General features: G+C 38.7%; 1 protein-coding gene and 1 non-coding gene across 3 annotated transcripts in view; one reads left to right on the top strand and one right to left on the bottom strand.

Moving 5' to 3' along the window:
* GPD2 (glycerol-3-phosphate dehydrogenase 2) overlaps positions 1–21237 on the top strand; it is a 242418-nt gene that overhangs the window by 49664 nt on the left and 171517 nt on the right. The window lies entirely within an intron of this gene.
* On the bottom strand, positions 154–224 carry TRNAG-GCC (transfer RNA glycine (anticodon GCC)). The gene has a single exon. It is a non-coding gene; the product is annotated as a tRNA-Gly (tRNA).

Below are 21237 nucleotides of genomic sequence, written 5' to 3'. Positions count from 1 at the left end.
GCGCCTCAGGGAATCAGCCTTTAATTGCTCCACGAGAAACTCAAACGGGAAATTATGCTCGTCATCTTTATTTGCATAAAATGACCATTCCTAACTTTCTAATGAACTAGTTTTGAGGAGCTGGGACGTGTGGGGAAAAGGAAAATATCTCATTGCATTGGCCGGGAATCGAACCCGGGCCTCCCGCGTGGCAGGCGAGAATTCTACCACTGAACCACCAATGCTCTTCCTGAAAGTGGTTTTCCACATCTTACTAGAGTAGATTTGTCAATGTGCAATGAGTCTTCTGCTAGAAAAAGTGTGAAGTCCTTAATTCAACATCAGAAAAAGCAATGGAGTTTTTAAATTAAATAACTATAAACATTGAATTAACATTTACCCAAAAATCTCATTATACTTAGTTCTGTTGAACCTTGAGAGGAGGTTCTGTCTTCTGAAGTCGTCCTCGGTAAATGAGGCAAATAAAAATTTTATTACTATGTAGACACAAAATTACACAATTACTTAGTTGTGTGTTCAGATGTTTAGATGTTTTAAAACAACCACTCCTGTTTTACTTTTCTTATCTAATTCAGGCAAATACATGGGGTATTTGTCAGGGGTTGGGAGTAGGATTGACGGATCAGTGAAGGCGAACTGGCACTTAGATCCAAGTATCTTGGCAACCCACTCCAGTACTCTTGCCTGGAAAATCCCATGGATGGAGGAGCCTGGTAGGCTGCAGTCCATGGGGTCGCTAAGAGTTCGGCACTACTGAGCGACTTCACTTTCACTTTTCACTTTCATGCATTGAAGAAGGAAACGGCAACCCACTCCAGTATTCTTGCCTGGAGAATCCCAGGGACGGGGGAGCCTAGTGGGCTGCCGTCTATGGGGTCGCACAGAGTCGCACACGACTGAAGCGACTTAGCAGCAGCAGCATTTTGGAACTATGAGGTGTGAGCAGGCATCTTTGGAATGTTGGTGATTCTTGACAAGTGCCCTAGAATCAGTAAGATGTCACTTCTTTGATAGTGAGAAACTTGATTCCAGGACTCTTTTATACTCCACAGTATGAGTTACCCTTCGTTTCCACGGAAAGCAAAATTGCAAACCATACAGTGAAGTTATATGAGGGGGAGAAAGTAAAGTGAAGGAAATGCACTCATGGAAATGAATCTAAACATAAGATAGAAGACTCTGGATTTAGGCATTATTGCCCCTTTATCTCTGAGAGGGAAGTTCCCAGCAATTTATAGGATCTTTGAAGGCCAAAAAGAATTTGAGGGGAAGAGGATGACTGAGAAATAACAGTAAACACATAGCAGTTGCTATGTGCTGGGGTATGTAAGTACATTACATATGAAATTCAACCCAGTGAAGTAGGTGTTATAATTACTTCAACTTAACAAATGAGAAAAAGTGAGGCTGTTAGAGTCAAGGTTGGAACACAAGTGGTATCATGCTTAATATTTCGTTGCTTAGCCACTCGCCTGCCTACAACAGAATAAAACACTGGGTAGTTACACCAGAAATACTTCCTGTGTAGCTCAGGAATATTGTGTATCAAGACTGGGGTTAAAGAAAGAACATAACAAACTGCTGAAATAAGGTGAGACTTCTATATGAAGATTTATTTTTAAGGATTTTTTTTAAGTGGGTACATACAAAGCAAAATTTGAAGCAAATACAATACAGAATTATAAAGATGTAAGAGATACAAAGAGATTAAGGAATAAAGAAATCTAGACTACAGTCTTAGTAACATATGGGGGAGCAAGTGCAAATCATTTTACTTTTTAGGACCTCAGTTCCTTAAAATAAGAGAACTAGAGGAGAAATGAGGTTTTAAAATTGCATTCCAGAAGTGTCTCAGGGCCACTAGCCAGCAGCAGGTGGGGTGGGGTGGGGGTGGGGCAAGTGAGGGGGATGGGAGGAGCTCACCTTCTTTACCTGGCTTCCACACTTCATCAGCTCATTTATAACCTCTCCCATTTATTTACGTTTGTTTGATGGCTTACAAGTCTGGAATAAAAAACATTGAAAAGCCCTAACTGGATGACGTAAGTTCATCTGAACTCTGAAATGTTATGATTCAAAATAAAAAGGCAATCTAAAACTTCTTGAGAAACACTACAAATTTAAAAATTTAAACAAGTGGCAGGAATCAAATAAGAAGTATGATCTAATGGCAAACATTATTAGTGACCCACCAATGACTACTTTGCTTTTTTTCTTCCTGAAAGGCTACCTAGCTCCAGGGACAAATTGTGTGCATTAAGCCAGTTATTCCATTCCCCTTTCCAAGGATTGAGCTGGGATGGGTTTGTGACAGTTCCTGCCAGTGACAGAAAGAATGGTCACCTAGGGGCTTCTGGGAAAGCTGGTGTCTCTTTTGCCCTTTCTTTCCTGCTTGTAACACCATCTTGTGAGGTATAATGCTTAGAGCTGCCCCAGTCATCTAGTGACTTGCAGGGAGACAGAGGATGACCCAGCAGAAAGATAAAAAGAGACATTGTGCCATCCTGAAATTTTCTCCACTCAGATTTTTGGTTAGGTAAAATAAATCAGGCTGTTTATTGTTTAAGCCCCTTTGAATTAGGTATTTTGTTACATGCAGCCAGGGCATGTAGGGGGTGTGTGTGTGTGTGTCTCCCAACAGTTTATACCCTTTCTGGTACAAGTCTTCTACTCTGTAGAGAACCAATACCTTGAGACTTGAGTAAGACAACTTGGCCCTTCATCTCCTTTTCTCACAGTGATAAGTCTACCCAAATGTTTTCCTCACCATTGTGCTTAATTAAAGACAATATGTAACCATAGCAAGGGAAATCAAATCCTTACCAGAACTTTCTTTCTAGAGTTGTAAGCCGAGACTTTTTTCTTCTAGGGCGGGGAGCGGGGGTGGTGTCAAGCAGGTTGAATGTTTAGCTGGTATTGTTGGTTATAGCTATCTTGCTTGTACAAAAGAGGAAGAGAGGCCGACCCTGGTATGACAGTCATGCCTTACTAGAACAAATTCTGGATTTTGCGTTTATATGAGTCAGTAAGTTGTCCTTATGCAATAAATTGCCTTTTATTTTTTAAATCAGTTTAAGTAGTATTTATTTTGCTTGCAAATGAAAAACACACGTTGAGAAGCTATTTTACCCCCAAACAGTAAATTTAGAGAACTTTTTACTCTAGAATGTGCTATAAGATGCAAATATGAAATTTTAAGGAAAATGTAGAGAAATTCATCATCAGTGGTTGAATCACCAATAAAAGCCATATGAAAAATTTGAAGGACCCATCCTTAGTTTGTTGGACTAGTATTAATTCGGTAGCAAGGGAAGCCACCAAAGATTTTTTTGAGTAAATAAAAGATCAGAGTATCTGAAGAGTTGATCTGGCAACAATGTGTCAGAAAAGTGGAAGTAAGAGAAACTACAAGTAGGGGAGTTCACCCAGGAAGTGAATACAATGGGAGCGGTGAAGCAATGAGTTCTTGAATTAGGATGAGGTCTCTAGCATGAGGCAAGGCAGGAAGAAGAAGGAAAATGAATCTGAGAGATTAAGGAATAAAGAAATCTAGACTACAATCTTAGTAACCTATGGAAGAACAAGTAATTTAAGTGACTGGGAGGAGTGGTATAGCGTAGGGAAGTCAGAAGGAGAAAGGATGGGAACTGAAGAGTGGAGTCAAGTGTTCACTTCTGGAAATACTGACTGAGATAACTCAGAGGAGAACCTTACTAGGTATCTGTCATCCAGATCTGAAGAAATCAAGGCTCCAAGGTGACTTGGGCTTCAGCTGCTCAGGAGTGGAAGGTAAGAATATAGATATGGAGGCAATCCCAGAGAGTTCAGAGCAGAGCCTTGGGAAGGTCTATTTTAGGGAGCAGCAGGAATTGAGGGGTCAAAGACAGACAGAAGTGAGGTGTCTGGAATCTGGAGACACGGCTTATCAGGCAGGCAGAATCCTCCTCCTTTGCTAGCTGTTAGTGACACATCATGACAAATATAGTTATCATTTTGTTCCAGAGATATGCTCTATATTAACCCTGTTTCACATCAGAGATGCTGTGGTAGGCTGTGATTTCCCCTTTGGTATGGTTAAGCATGGAAAAATCACCAGATGGCACACCCTGACACTTTCCCTAGTCTACCATGCTCCCAAGCTCTGATGAGCAAGCCCCAGTGAGGGTGGCCGAGAGGAAGAAAGCAGGGAGTGCCGTGAGAGGTTACACAATCATGTCTCTTAGGAAACCTGATCTTTGTGACAGCCCCATGGGGCAGGCAGGAGCTTGTAATTTGCATCATGGCACCTTGGGACACTTGCTCAAGGCACCTAGTCCCTGGTTGATGCTGGCTCACTGTGGAAATCTGGCCAAGCTTAAAGCTGAAGAAAGCAAACCATTAAGAAACAGAAATAGTTCATAGGATGCATAGCCACCAAAGCAACGACTTTTTTTTTTTTTAACTTGTGAGTGATTGTATTGATTTAATACACACAGCTTATTTCTGTCCCAGGTTACAAACTAGCCCTGGGGAAATGGTGGAGCCAGTCATTTGGATTGCCCTTTACTGGCTGGGAATTAAATCATTACTTACTCCATTTTAGAATCACAAGTAGTACCCCAAGGCCTACTTTCCTAAGGATTAAAATCAAGGCATGGAAATGAAGAATCCAGGTGTAATTCTCAGATGCATGCAGATGTTGAGAATGCAGCAATTTTTCCTAGAAAGCTGTCACTGTCAAATCCTCCTGCTCGAGATATGCTTAAGCCTAGTCCTCCAGCATGTCCAGTCAGTCACCACATCTGATTCCCCCCTTTTAAAATGGCACTGATTCTTGCTCCCATCCCTCTCTCCTACCTCATGCAGACCCTTATCAGCACACTTCTTGGGTTACCTGGGAAACCCCTGGTTTCCTTGGCCATCCTTCATGCTGTTGCTGCTAAGTCACATCAGTTGTGTCCGAATCTGTGCGACCCCATAGACAGCAGCCCACCAGGCTCCCTCGTCCCTGGGATTCTCCAGGCAAGAACACTGGAGTGGATTGCCATTTCCTTCTCCAATGCATGAAAGTGAAAAGTGAAAGTGAAGTCGCTCAGTCGTGTCTGACCCTTAGCGACCCCATGGACTGCAGCCTTCCAGGCTCCTCTGTCCATGGGATTTTCCAGGCAAGAGTGCTGGAGTGGGGTGCCAGTGCCTTCTTTCTCCCTCCTTCTCCTCCTCCCTCTGTTTCTTATTTCCTTAATATTTGAAAATAAAATTGTTCCTTTATTGCTGATTCAATAATTGAATTAATTTCAAATCCATACCGAGTCCTCAGGTTCATGGGTGGGAATTCTTTATCCTTTTCTTTTGACAGCCATCTCTGGGAGCAGCATTTATTTATATATTCTTGACCTGTGCCACTTGGCCACCTACTATCTAATGGCAAAAATGGCTTTCTCTTCCTTTCTCAAGGGCTCTCTTCCTCCTCTCAAGTCAATTTGTTTCTTAAAATATATATATATATTAGAAGTAACCCATGAATATGGTAAGAAATTTCAAAAGGTATAAGAATATGCATTAAAAAGTAAGTCTTTAAAAAAACTTAAGTCTTCACCCCACTGTGATCAGTTTCCCGGTTTCTCATTCCTACAGGCAACCTGCTGTCATTCGTTTCTTGTGTTTCCCTCCATAGATATTCTATGTAGATATACATATAGCATTTTACTTTTATGCACAAATGGTACTTACAATACACACTATTGTGCTCATTGTCTTTTCCCTCTTCTTTCTTTTTTTTCAGAAAAATTTATCTCAGGAAAATTTCTTTGCAAGTACATGGGAAGATACTTCTTTCTTTTTAATGGTTCTATCATTTTTAACTGACTTTTACTGGTTAGGAATTAAAACTTTATTTATTCCATCTCAGAATCACAAATAGTGCCCCAAGGCCAATTTTCCTAAGGATTGAGTCAAGGCAGGGAAATGAAGACTGAAGCTATAATGCTAGATGCATGAAGATGATGAGAATGTCCACTACATGAAGGAGCCATCATTACCTTAGCCAGGTCATTAACAGAGGACAGACTATCTCTGATCTTTTGTTAGTGGAAATTTGTTAGTGGAAATAAACTGCAGTGAATATCCTTGAACAAATACCATTTTGCTCATGTGTAGGACATGTTACAGAATAAATTCCTAGAGGTGCAACTGCTAAGTCAAAGGGTAAGTGCATTTAAAATTTCCATACATATTGCAGAATTACTCCCAAGAGAGGTCTATATTTTGAAAAACACTGATTTCATTACATTACTCTTTTGTTCACCAACCTCAGTGGATCCCAGGTGTGACCGCATTTTCTAAACCTTGCTAGATTCAGGGCCAGCTTCATAGAAGTGTGTCCTGTGTAGTCGCCCAGAGCCTTGGACTTGGATGGTGATGGGACACACCATGGCTTGTATGCAGCATGTAGAAGGCGTTGGGTCAGATGTATTACAGGGTAACATGGATGCTCTCAAAAACATAGTACATAGTAAATAATGTAGGGGCCTTCCTGATGGCTCAGTCGGTAGAGACTCTGCCCGCAATGCGGGAGACCCGGCTTTGATTCCAACCTGGCTTTGATTCCAACCTGGGGTTGGATCCCTGCGTTAGGAAGATCCCCTGGAGAAAGGAATTGCAACTCACTCCAGTATTCTTGCCTGGAGAATTCCATGGACAGAGGAGCCTGGCAGACTACAAATGTAAGCTACAAAGATGACAATATTATATGAGTTTAAAATAATGTAAGCAAAATGATACATCTTTTGTAAGGTCACATATAAACAAAAGATGTATATTTAGCACAATATAGTGATGGCTTATGGAGAAGGCAATGGCACCCCACTCCAGTGCTCTTGCCTGGAAAATCCCATGGACGGAGGAGCCTGGTAGGCTGCAGTCCATGGGGTCGCTAAGAGTCAGACAAGACTGAGCGACTTAGCAGCAGCAGCAGCAGTGATGGCTTATGGGGAGGCAAAGGAAATTAAATAGGATATGGGGATAAAAGTGAATAAATACATGAACAAAACAATGTAGAGGTGTGGTCTGATAAGAATAATCATGAACAGAAAGTATGAGTAGCTCAACTCTAGACTACTGAGCTCTCCCCAGCTCAAAAAATCATAAAAAGTAAAAAGCAAAGCATATGTGTTATAAAAATGCAAACAACACAAAAAGATACAAAGTAGGAAGTAAAATTTTTCCTCCATTCTAGTACAGTCATGGGAGTGGTGGAGGCTGGGAGAGAGAGAGACAGGGAGAGAGAACATAATGTAATCAATCCTCTGTTGATGGACCCTGTTTACTAGAATGTTTCTCATTTTTAGATTGATTTCTAGGTTATTTGTATATAAACAAACCTCAATTGTATTTTACTTTTCTGAGCTCCTAGTATTGAAGAAGCACCTTTTCTGAGTTCTTGCTAGTCCCTGTCAAAACTTACCTCTTAAATATTTACCAAAAATATTTCATTTTTTACTGTACTCATACCTTCCTCTAACATTATACTTTTGGTCAGAGAAAGTTTTATATAGTTGTTCTGTTTGCATGAAAACTGACCTTTTCCAGTCCTGTGGCCACTGCTGCAGATTGCGTTTCAGTAGTCCCTAAAGCAATGTTGTATGTAAAGGCAGTGTTCAGATATTCTGACTGATACTGAAAATTGCATGTGGAAAGTAACCTTCTCTCTAGTTTCGAACAAACAAAGATATCTGGCCATATAATGGATGTAAAGCATAAGGAAAATATGTTATATGCAGCAGAAATGATCTCCTAAGCAAGCAGCTGAAGAGCTAAAACCAGCTGTCACTTTATCAAGGCTGTTAATGTATAAAAGAAAACAAAAGTGTGTTTCTGGTTGGGGATACTCAGTTTGGAATAGGGAGGAACACAGCTTTATGCAACTCATCTACGGATAAGAAGGGCTCAGACTGTAACTTCTAGGTTACATTTAAAATATAGGGGCAAGAAAGCCTCTATGACCGGGAGTGAATTATCTTTCAAGCATCTTTGTTCAAAACTAGAGCACACTCATGACAAATTTCGGTACAGCAGGTTCACAGAAAGATCTGAATTTCTTGTTTTTGAACTAGCACATCCTATGACAAACCCTGCAAATGCTGACACACCACAGAGCCTCTGCTCTCAAATTCTAGATGTTTTTCCTTTTTAAACGTCACAATCCAACAAACACACATATATAATATATTGTTGTTGTTTAGTCGCTAAGTTGTGTTGGACTCTTCTGTGACCACCCCATGGACCGTAGACCGCCAGACTCCTTTGTCCTTGAGATTTCCCGGGCAAGAATAGTGGAGTGGGTTGCCATTTCCTTCTCCAGGGGATTTTCCCAATCCAGGGATTCCCTGAATCTGTTGTGTCTCCTGCAATGGCAGGCAGATTCTTACCACTGAGCCACCAGGAAAGCCCTCTGGCTTTTTTTTTTTTTTTTTTTGATGTGTATTCTATTGTGTCCTTGTCCCTGTGGCCTGCAGACATGCTCTTGGAAATGACTCCCAGCTCCCTTGCCTCCTGGTATTTCTTTGGGGCATTTACCTCCTTTAAGTCAGTACTCAGAAGGCTCAGTTAATCTAAGTCCCTAAGGCCCCAAGTTAGATGCCATTGGCCTATAGAATAGGGCCAAAGCAACATCTTAATTTTGTGTCTCCTCAGCATTTTGTACAGATTTAATTTTCTGTGTGTCCTAATATAATAGACAAATCTGTTTTTTGAACTGTTTGTAAATACCTTGAACTTTTTCCATCGAAGACTGAATCATCTCAGCACAGAAGTTGTAAAAGTGAGTAAGGTATCTTAATAGAAACTTACAGATTTAACTTTGAACACTAAGAACCATTAACACATTTTTCCTTATTTTTCTTTACCTTCATTTACTGTAAGAGGCTGTATTGCAAAGTCATGTACCATTTGACTTTGTTTTGTTCCTTAACATTCATGAACCATCTTATCTTGAGTTTATGCTTAAAATGTTAATACTGCTATTAGTCACTTGGAGACCTCTTCACTCTTCCCCTTTCCTCTGTTGTGTATACACAATGTTTACCGAAAAAGGGTATTGCACTGGTGAGAGGAGTATTCGATTTGGTCAATTAACTGAATGTCTAACAGACAAATTATTTCCATTTTAATGTGTGTGTGTTTTTTTTTTACACTTCTAACACTAACCTTATGCAGTGGAAGAAAAATCACAGGGTAGGTGAAAATAACTAAAACTGCATGCAGTATTTTTAGGAAATTAGTCTTTGTTCAGCTTGAACTAACAGCAAAGTAATTACATAAACTAGAACACTTTTAGTTAACAGATGGAAGAAATTAAGGTTTAAGTAACTGCTTAAAATCCTTTAAAAAGTAAGTGGAGAATTGGAAATATGACTCTAGAACTTACACTCTTTAAAAAAAATAAATAACTAAGAGATTCCCTTCCAGAATATCTTTTATTAAATTTTAATTAATTTATTTTTGGCTATGCTAGGTCTTCGTTGCTGTGCACAGACTTTGTCTAGTTGTGGTATATAGGCTTCTCATTGAGGGGGCTTCTCTTCCTGCGGAGCGCAGGAGCTAGGATGCATGGTCTTCAGAAGTTGTGGCATGTGGGCTCAGTAGCTGTGGCTCCTGAACTCTAGGACACAGACTCAGTAGAGTGGCACATGGGCTTAGCTGTACGTGGGATCTTCCCAGATCAGGGATCGAACGGTGTCTCCAGCATTGGCAGCAGAATTCTTTACCACTGAGCCACCAGGGAAGACCCTAGAACTTACACACTTGACAACTGGTCTATAACAGACCCACAAGAGATTTACTTTCTATTTCATTTCTATAAATTTCAGTTAAGTTCTATATATTAAACGATTGCATCAATGGATATTACTAGCAGTTTTTCCTTTAGCACCAAGTAGCTTCCACTATGATCTTAAGGGTCATTAAACCTGAAGTCCCTCAGAAGGGTAAAAAATTCCAGATATAATTGGAATATTCTGATGTAATGTATATATTATAAAATATAATATTCTGACTTAATGATCCCCTATTACAGAACTAGTACATACTGTTAAACTAACATTCAAATGTTTGGATCACTGATAGGAATTCTTCCTACAGAATCCTTCATGGTTTTGAGGAATATTATACCTGACCAGAAAAACTAAGTCTGCTCAGATACTAAGTAGTTCCTCTGGCTCATTTTGCCAGCCTGAGTGAAACTGCTTGCCCAAGTCAGTTGAGAGCACTGCTAAAACAGAACACCTGAAGCTTCTCCTAGCAGTGTTGAGTAATAAAGAGGTAAGCTTTATCCATCAGCCTTTAGACAGTTGTTTTGAACACTTGTCTTAGATCAATAAATGTTAGTTATTAATACTAAGAAATGAAAGTCAAGATCACAACAAACTGTACAAAATTCTTAAAGACATGAGAATACTAGAGCACCTTATCTGCCTCCTGCGAAACCTGTATGCACGTCAAGAAGCGATAGTTAGAACCAGACCTGGAACAATGAACTTGTTCAAAGTTGGGAAAGGAGTACATCAAGACTCTATATTGTCACCTTGCGTATTTAACTTATATGCAGTGTATATCATGCAAAATACCAGGCTGGATGACGCACAGGCTGGAATCAAGATTGTGGGGAGGAATATCAATAACCTCAGATATTCAGATGACACCACCCTTATGGCAGAAAGTGAAGAGGAACTAAAGAGCTTCTTGATGAAAGTGAAAGAGGAGAGTGAAAAAGCTGGCTTAATACTCAACATTCAAAAAACGAAGATTATAGTATTGGTCCCATCACTTCATGGCAAATAGATGGGGTAACAATGGAAACAGTGAGAGACTTTGTTTTCTTGGGCTCCAGACTCACTGCAGATGGTGACTGCAGCCATGAAATTAAAAGATGCTTGTTCCTTCTAAGAAAAGCTATGACCAAACTACACAGTATATTAAAAAGCAGAGACATTATTTTGCCAACAAATGTCTGTCTAGTCATAGGTATGGTTTTTCCAGTAGTCGTGTATCCATGTGAGAGTTGGACCATAAAGAAGGCTGAGCACCAAAGAATTAATGCTTTCAAACTATGGTACTGGAGAAGACTCTGGTCAGTCCCTTGGATAGCAGGGAAATCAAACCAGCCAGTCCTGAAGGAAATCAACCCTGAATATTCATTGGAAGGACTGATGTTGAAGCTGAGGCTCCAATACTTTGGCCACTTGATGTAAAGAGTGAACTCGTTGGAAAAGACCCTGATGCTGGGAAAGACTGAAGGCAGGAGGAGAAGGAGATGACAGAGGAAGAGATGGTTGGATGGCATCACTGACTCAATGGACATGAGTTTGAGCAAGCTCCAGGAGATGGTGAAGGACAGGGAAGTCTGGCATGCTGCAGTTTGTGGGGTCACAAAGAGTTGGACACTGCTGAGCGACCAAACAACTAAAACAATTATAAAATCTCCTTATAATCAGGATAAAGATGAGCAACATAGTTATAAGGACCAGTAAATATAAAACTAAGAGAAGAAACTACATACTACTCTACTACATGGTAGTAAAGAAGAAACTACAAAAACTACATATTTTTGCTGCTGCTGCGTTATCAAAAAAAAAGCAGTTCTTATTTCATCAATATTTTGTAATCTTTGCTTATACTTTTTCTGGCTCTTTTGGTAGAGATGATGTCCAAACTACTACTCTTCATGACCTTTTATATTTATAGTATAATTATAACATGAAGCACTTTCACAGTGATTTTCCTTTGCAACAATTCCGTGATAGCTAACATTTGTTTGTTTTAATAGTGGAGAAAGTGAAGGTTAAAAAATTAAAGCTACCATTTTAAATAGGCAGAAGGTGTTTTAATTCTAAATTCCTGAATTTTCTTCCATAGGAGTGTGGAGAATGCAGATTAAGTGATTTATCTATTTAACACAATTAGTGAATCACCAGGAAGTATTCAGTTGGATTTAGTTTGCCTCAAAAATTCAGTCACTTCAACTTAAATAATTTGCAGTGTTAAATTTAAAAGTTTAGGTGCAAATGCACAGATTACTTTGAGACAAATATTGATTTTCCTTGTAATTGAAGGAGAGGGTCTTGATGTCATTCTTGTGTGTGCTTATTCCTTCAGTCATGTTTAACTCTTTAAGGCCCCACGAACCAGGGGCTGCTCTGTCCGTGGAATTTTCCAGGCAAGCATACTAGGACAGGTTGCCATTTCTTCTTTCAGGGGATCTTCCCGACCCCGGGATTAAGCACTCGCCTCTTATGAGTGCTTCCTACCTTGGCAGTCAGGTTCTTTACCTCCTGGGAAACCCCTGATGTCAATCTTGCTGTCACAAATTTTTAAATGGTAATAAAAAATATAGAGAACCTGTGTCATTAATCTACTTTCATTTTAACATTTTAAGTGAAACTGCTTTCAAAACTGACATTTTAAAGCAGACTAAAACATAAATAACGTATAATGTACTACTTACCTGTGTTTTTAATTCTTCAAATTGTATATAGACTGAGTTAAGTTCAACAGTTCTGTAATAATTAATGCTAAAGCACAAGTACAGATAGTCAACATGTGAGGTCAAACATTCACCTTAAAACGTATGGAATAGATCTATTATGTGAAAGTATTTCTAATGCTTCTTATAGATATATCTAAGTGTGTTTCTATCCTAAGAAATGCGTGTGTGCTCGCTCATGTCCGAATGTTTGCAACCCCATGGGCTGTAGACCACGAAGCTCCTCTGTCCATGGAGATTTTCCAGGCAAGAATACCCGAGTAGGTTGCCATGTCTTAATCCAGAGGATCTTCCCAATCTAGGGATCAAACCTGTGTCTCCTGCATCTCCTGCATTGGCAGGCAGATTCTTTATTACTGTACCACCTGAGAAACCCCATCCTAAGGAATACTTGGATCCTAAATAGTCTAGATGGGCTTCCCAGGTGGCGCTAGTGGTAAAGAACTCGCCTGCTGATTCAGGAGACACGGATTCATTTGATCCCTAGGTCAGGAAGATTCCCTGGAGTAAGAAATGGCAACTCACTCCAGTATTCTTGCTTGGGAACACCCATGGACAGAGCAGCCTTGTGGGCTACAGTCTATAGGGTCACAAGGAGTCAGACACAACTGAAGCAACTTAGTTCAGTTCAGTTCAGTCCCTCAGTTGTGTCCAACTCTTTGTGACCCCATGGACTGCAGCATGCCAGGCCTCCCTGTCCATCACCAACTCCCGGAGTTTACTCAAACTCATGTCCATTGAATCAGTGATGCCATCCAGCCATCTCATCCTCTGTCATTCCCTTCTCCTCCTGCCCCCAATCCCTCCCAGCATCAGGGTCTTTCTAAATGAGTCAGTTCTTCGCATCAGGTGGCCAAAGTATTGGAGTTTCAGCTTCAGTATTGGTCCTTTCAATGAATATTCAGGACTGATTTCCTTTAGGATGGACTGGTTGGATCTCCTTGCAGTCCAAGGGACTCTCAAGAGTCTTCTCCAACACCACAGTTCAAAAACATCAGTTCTTCAGTGCTCAGCTTTCTTTATAGTCCAACTCTCCCATCCATTCACGACTACTGGAAAAACCATAGATTTGACTAGATGGACCTCTGTTGGCAAAGTAATGTCTCTCCTTTTTAATAAGCTGTCTAGGCTGGTTATAGCTTTTCTTCCAAGGAACAAGTGTCTTTTAATTTCATGGCTGCAGTCACCATCTCCAGTGAGTCTGGAACCCAAGAAAATAAAGTCTGTCACTATTTCCATTGTTTCCCCATCTATTTTCCATGAAGTGATGGGACCAGATGCCATGATCTTAGTTTTCTGAATGTTGAGTTTTAAGCCTGCTTTTTCACTCTCCTCTTTCACTTTCATCAAGAGGCTATTTAGTTCTTCTTCGATTTCTGCCATGAGGGTGGTGTCATCTGCATATCTGAGGTTATTGATATTTCTCCTGGCAATCTTGATTCCAGCTTGTACTTCATCCAGCCCAGCATTTCTCATGATGTACTCTGTATATAAGTTAAATAAGCAGGGTGACAATATATAGCCTTGATGTACTCCTTTCTCAATTTGGAACCAGTCTGTTGTCTTATGTTCAGTTCTAATTGTTGCTTCTTGAACTGCATACAGATTTCTTAGGAGGCAGGCCAGATGGTCTGGTATTCTCATCTCTTTAAGAATTTTCCACAGTTTGTTATGATCCACACAGTCAAAGGCTTTGTCATAGTCAATAAAACAGAAGTAAAGGAGAAGCAACTTAGCACACACACAAATAGTCTAGATATGCACATACTTGATGGAAAGGGTATGAAGCAAATTATCTCAAGTTAATTTCTAGCTCTGTAGCTCTGTCACATTTCTGTGGCTTTATTGGCATCATATTATTGGTAAACTTTATTTTAAAAAATTAACTTTTACATTCAAAGTGGACTTCCCAGGCTGTCCAACAGTTAAGACTCTGCACTCCCAATGCAGGGAGCACAAATTTGATTCCTGGCCAAACAACTAAGACTACAGAGCATGGCCAAAAGAAAAAAAAAAGTGGATGACATATTAAAAACTTTTTCTTAGGTTATTTAGTACCAGCATTTCTTTAATGAGTACTTACTCTTCGAATGATTATAATTTCAATGACATTTGCATTTTTTAAAACAAGGGATACCATCAGTCTTTTCATATATATTCTAAATAACAGTGACAGTTCCAGAAAGGATCAGTAGGTATTTAATATATGTTGTTAAATAAGAACATGAAGATATTACATCATATCTATCTAGATATAATGATGAATAGTTAATATGCTGCTATTTCTTCTGTCTTTTAGACAGTATAATGAACATACATTCTACTATTTAACTGTGGAAGAATAGAACAAGAAGAAAGTCTAATTCAAAGTCTTTACTTTTCATTAATTGGTCATTCACGAAATATTTTTTGAAGCTTTTAAATCATGTGCCAGATCCTCTTCAAGTCACTGAGGATACATCCTTGAATAAAAGAGACAAAAATCCCTACCCTCCTGGCACTAACATTCTAAATGGGAAGATTAAAAAAAAAAAAAGATGCAATATAAGAAGACAGTATATAGTTCTATAAATAGTTGTAAGAGCTGTGGGGAAAATAGACCAGGGAAAGGGGTTATATAATGTTCGTGTGTATGTGCTCTGTCATGTCTGATTCTCTGTGACCCTTTAGATTATAGCCTGTCAGGCTCCTCTATCCATGGGATTTTCCAGGCAAGAATACTGGTGTGGGTTGCCATTTCCTCCTCTAGGGGATCTTCCTGGCTCAGGGATCAAACCCTCATCTCCTGTGTCTACTGCATTGCAGGCAGATTCTTTACCTGCTGAGCCATCTGGAAGGTAAACCATAATGTTGGTAAGAGACTAAAATTGTTAATAATGTAGTCAGGGACGGGTCCCATTGAGGAAGTGACATTCCAGGGAAGATGTGTCAAGGGGGAAGGGTATTCTTTGAGAGAGAATAGCAAGTGTAAATTCCAAAGTCCCTGAGGTGGAAGGTGATTTTTTAAGGAAGCAGCAAGGAGTTCCTGTGGTTGGAATGAAATGAAGGTGGATGAAAGTGATGGAAAATGAGATTAGGGAGACAGGTGGGCAGGTGGTGGCTAGGCAAGGAATTTGGATTTTACTCTGAATGATATGGAACGCCACTGGAAGGTTTTCGGCAGAGGAATGGTTTTACTTAATTAACAGTACTTAGCAGGAGTAGTCTGGCTGCTGAGTTGACAATAGGGTAAATGGGGGCAAGAAAGATAGCAAGGAGTCAAGGTAAGAAATTATTTCAATAATCCATGCAAAACATGATGGAGGCGAGGACAGATGATAGCAATGACAATGGTTAGCAGTAGTTAGACTGAATGTATTTTACAACTACAACTCAACGTTAGGTGCTTTCAAAGGTGAAAAGCATTCAGGCTCAGAGAGGCTATAGTTGACTAGGACAGGAACTAGTTAACTGGTAGAGCTGACATCGGATCACAGGTCTTCTACTCCATTTTATACTTTCCCAATAATCTCACTTGTATAAGAGTTAAAATAACTTATCTTTTGAAATCAAATTGGAAAATGAAAAATATTACTTAAATGTAATTGGGATTATGTGTATTAGGATTCATTGTTTAAAATTAAATGAGAATATTTCAAAGTCTCCACATATTTTATATCACTTTATTCTAAAGGTGAAACTAATTTGCCTGGCATACTGGACAGCTTAGATCTGCACTGATTTTTTTTTTTCCCGTGTTTATCCAAGTGGTCAACATTTGACTCTGTTCCTTCACTGTTCATGAGTTTTCTGAATGATTCGTGAGTGTCTTGTATGGTGCCAGATACTGGAGCTTATCTAATACCTGACTCCACTGAAACCTCACCTTGGGTGTCCTCAGGCACTGTTGGTCACTCACTCCTCTGCATATCTTTCTTGTAACATTTATTGCACTGAATGACATTTATCTGTTTAACTGACTTGTTTTCTCATGAAATGTTAAGCGATCTGAATTCAGGATTAAGTCTTATTTGTCTTTCCATTTTCCGAAACTAGAACAATGCCTCATGCGTTGTAGGTGTTCACTGAAGGATGAATCAAACAATTTTACTCAGAATTTGGTTTAGGATCACTTTCTTTTTCTTTCCTTCCCTTTAGATCTCATTCTTTGCAAGGTGAATGATCAATAGAAAGGAACACTGAAAAGTTAGAAAATAGTATTTGATTAATACCAGTAATTAGGTAAGCTCTGTGAATGGTTGTATAAAATTAAACAAATGACAGAAGATGAAAATTATGATTGACTTGATGATTTGGAGCAAAACCCTGATGAATGGGCAATGATTTTCTATTTGAATCTGTACTTGTTTATGTATTCAAGTTCATAAGCAAACTATTAATAATAAGATTGTTCCTTAACTTACCAAATATTTATTGAGGACCTATTACATCAGGGTTTGCTGATGCTCTTGGTTCATGAAATGCTTTTAGGTGCATATGGACATTTAATTTTTAAAATTTGTTTATATTAATATATAATTCATGAAATTTATTTCTTAGGAAGAAGTTAAACTTTTAAAAAAGTAAATTGAAGAAAAATGTAACAAGGGAAGTATAATAGTGAGGGGCATGTACAAATACTAAAACTTTGAGAAATATAATACAGTGAGCCATAAAGTGACAACAAAGAAATTTCTAGAGACTATTCAAATGGCCCATGAAGTATTATAGCTGATAATAAAGTTTAGTTTCAGGAAAAATAGCATTTCTTTAATGAGAAAAGAGCTAGCTCTTTTTTAAAGCTTTTTTTCCTTCTTGTTACTGTTGGCTTTAAATTTATATATCTGAATGATATAAAACCTTCTTACTGACTGATTTCATGTGGATTTCTCCCACTTCCATTCTGCTTTTCTATTTTTCTTGACCTCTTTTATTTTTTTAAATCACCCTTCTCGTTATCATCAACAAGAACAAGTATGAAGAGACAAAATGTGGTTGAATTTGCATAAGAGAAATTTTAGCTGAGTAGTTTTATAGTGAAACATGCCTTGAGACATATGCTTTTGAGTACTAATCAAAAACTTGTAAATAAGCGGTCTATGGCTCTATGGTTAATTGTGTCTGTCTACCTCTCTTCTTTGGTTAAAACCAAACATTTCCTTATTTAAAATAAACTTATAAGATAAGGACAGCCAAACTTCTTTGCATCTTTAAGGTTTAGCAAACTTTGAAGCTTTTTTCTAAGTATATTTGAAAAACAAGAAATTTGGAGATACAAAATTGTTACTTGATCCAACATATATTTTTCTTTTTGGATTTGTTCCAAATCCTACCTATCTGAAATATCTATCTGAAATAATTATTTAACTATTCAGTAAAACTTTCAACATCCTAATAAATATTCAGTTTTGGTTACAAGATGGTTGTCTCCAGCCAGATTCCTATATAACAATGGAGTATTACTCAGCCGTTAAAAAGAATTCATTTGAATCAGTTCTGATGAGATGGATGAAACTGGAGCCAATTATACAGAGTGAAGTAAGCCAGAAAGAAAAACACCAATACAGTATACTAACACATATATATGGAATTTAGGAAGATGGCAATGATGACCCTGTATGCAAGACAGGAAAAAAGACACAGATGTGTATAATGGACTTTTGGACTCAGAGGGAGAGGGAGAGGGTGGGATGATTTGGGAGAATGGGAATTCTAACATGTATACTATCATGTAAGAATTGAATCGCCAGTCCATGTCTGACGTAGGGTGCAGCATGCTTGGGGCTGGTGCATGGGGATGACCCAGAGAGATGTTGTGGGGAGGGAGGTGGGAGGGGGGGTCATGTTTGGGAACGCATGTAAGAATTAAAGATTTTAAAATTTAAAAAAAAATAAAATAAAAAAAATAAAAATAAAAAATAAAAAAAATTAAAAATAAATAAAAATAAAAATGAAAAAAATGTAAAATATATACAGGTTAAAAATTTGCAAATATAATATACAAATAAAATTTATACATTTAAAAAAAATAAAATTTGAAAAAAAAAAGAAAAAAGAAAACTTAAAAAAAAAAAAAAAGTGTTAGTCACTCAGTTGTGTCCAACTCTATGCAACCCCATGGATCGTAGCCCTTCAGGTTCCTCTGTCCATGGGATTTTCCACATAAAAATACTGGAGTGGGTAATCTTTTTCTTCTCCATGGGATCTTTCCGACCCAGGGATCAAACCCAGGTCTCCCACATTGCAGGCAGTTTCTTTACCATCTATTTAGCCACCAGGGAAGCCCTATAAGAGATTAGTACAATGACATTTGTGATTCAACAAGATGCATTTCAACCAATTTTGAACCTCTTAAAATATCAATTAGCAATGCTAAATAAAAATTCCAACATTTCTTTTATTTGCTTCTGATTTCAGCTGCATAATTTTATAATTTGAAAAGTTCTTCAGTAGAAACTGACAAGAGAAATAAAACCAAAACCAATTTTATTTCATTTTGCATCTATTGATGATACTTGAAGCTATTTAAATGCTTCTTGCTGCAACTCCCTCATAAAGCCATTCATACCTAGAAAAGAGTTAGGAATTGATATATACCTAGAGGATGATAACTATGAATAAATCATTTAGATCTCATTTTTCCTCATCACTTTTCCTGAAATGTTAGTGTTGGATTCTTACATGCCACTGGTTTCACTGATTTATCCTTCTGGGATTTTTTCCCCAGATTAGTCACTGGAAAAAATGTGAGACACAAGGTTTCTTGATACATATTCTCAGTATTCAGTAGTATATGAATTTTAGGTCTTCCCCAAAACCAAACGGATGGGTCTTCTAACTTTTCATGGGAAAGTTTTTCTTTGTTGGATCTACTCAGTTTATTTATTGACACTTAACCTAGAGAATAGGATTTATTAAAATTGAATGTGCCTGTAAATCATCCGGGAAAATATATGAAATGCAGATTCTGTCTAGTAGGTCTCAAGTGAGGTTTGAGAGTCTGCATTTCTATGCCAACAAAGGTCCGTACAGTCAAATCTATGGCTTTTCCAGTAGACGTGTATGGATGTGAGAGTTGGATCATAAAGGAGGTTGAAGACCAAAGAATTGATGCTTTCAAACTGTGGGGCTGCGGAAGACTCTTGAGAGTCTCTTGGACAGCAAGGAGATCAAACCAATCAATCCTAAAGGAAATCAGCCCTGAATATTCATTGGAAGGACTGATGCTGAAACCGAAGCTACAATACTTTGACCACCTGATGCAAAGAGCTGACTCCTTTGAAAAGATCTGATGCTGGGAAAGAATGAGGGCAGAAGGAGAAGGGGCTGACAGAGGATGAGACGGTTGGATTGAATCATTGACTCAGTGGACATGAGTGAGCAAACTCCAGGAAACGGTGAAGGACAGAGAAGTCCGGTGTGATGCAGTCTATAGGGTTGCAAAGAGCCAGACATGACTTAATGACTCAACAACAATAACAAGTACCCAGGTAACGCTTTTGCATAAGTATATACTGGAACTGCTTTCTGAGTGGCAAGGGACTATACCAGAGATGCTCAACATGGTGGAATTGGAGGACTCCCTAAATCCAGACTAGCGGGGTGCTCATTAGAATGCAAATCCTTAGTCCTCAGCCTGATTTTACAGAGACAAAAATCTATGTAGGTATCTTTTACTTCTACAGAAAAGCGTTTTCAAATAAGTGGCCCAGTTTGTTTTTACATTGCTGTTTAGTTGCTAAGTCATGTCTGACTCTTTTTCAACCCCATGGACTGTAGCTGGCCAGGCTCCTATTATTCATGGGTTTTCCCATGCAAGAATACTGGAGTGGGTTGCCATTTCCTCCTCCAGGGGATCTTCCCAACCCAAGGATCAAACCTGCGTCTCCTGCCTTGGCACGCAGGTTCTTTACCACTGAGCCACCAGGGAAGACCTAATTTTACATACATTAAATTTTAAAAAGAGCAAACAAAAACCCAACAACTTTGTATCAAGGAGCCTTGTAGTTCTATACTTTTGTTGGGAGCAGAAAGAGGATTAAGTGGGCATTGGAAGAGTGGGCTAAGAGGTAACAATGGTTTTCCTTCCTTGAAAATTCTGCCTGGTGCTGTGGATCATGAAAATGTTCACATTAGCATTCCAGAAGGTGTTCCAACTGTCTGAGTGACTTCACTTTCACTTTTCACCTTCATGCATTGGAGAAGGAAATGGCAACCCACTCCAGTGTTCTTGCCTGGAGAATCCCAGGGACGGGGGAACCTGGTGGGCTGCCATCTACGGGGTTGCACAGAGTCGAACACAACTGAAGTGACTTAGCAGCAGCAGCAGCATATTCTTGAGGATTGAAAGGAAAAAAAAAAAGAAAAACTTGTCCTTTATATATTTTAGATTAGTCACTCTTTAAAACTACAATTCCTTATTATTTGTTTAGTCCCCAAAGATGCCTGGTTTAGAGTATGACCTCAGATTAACTGAAGATAATGAGCTCATTCCTACTGACATCATTCTCTCACTTTTCTTCCGTAATCTCTTCTGCCTAGTCTTTAACACCCAGCTCTAATATCTCTTCTACTTGAAAGCCTTCCTTGTACAAGCTAATCATAGGGTGTTAAAACATTTTTATTTGTTCATCAAATTTGGCTCAATAATTCTACTTTAAAAATGTATCCTTAAGAATCATTTGGACATGAATACAAAGATATTTGAAGCATGAATACAAAGATATGCATGTTGTCTGTAA

This window comes from Ovis aries, chromosome 2 (genome assembly GCF_016772045.2).
Source record: "Ovis aries strain OAR_USU_Benz2616 breed Rambouillet chromosome 2, ARS-UI_Ramb_v3.0, whole genome shotgun sequence".
NCBI classification, from domain to species: Eukaryota; Metazoa; Chordata; class Mammalia; order Artiodactyla; family Bovidae; genus Ovis; species Ovis aries.
The sequence above is the reverse complement of the archived record's forward strand: the minus strand, read 5'-3'. Positions and strand labels throughout refer to the sequence as shown.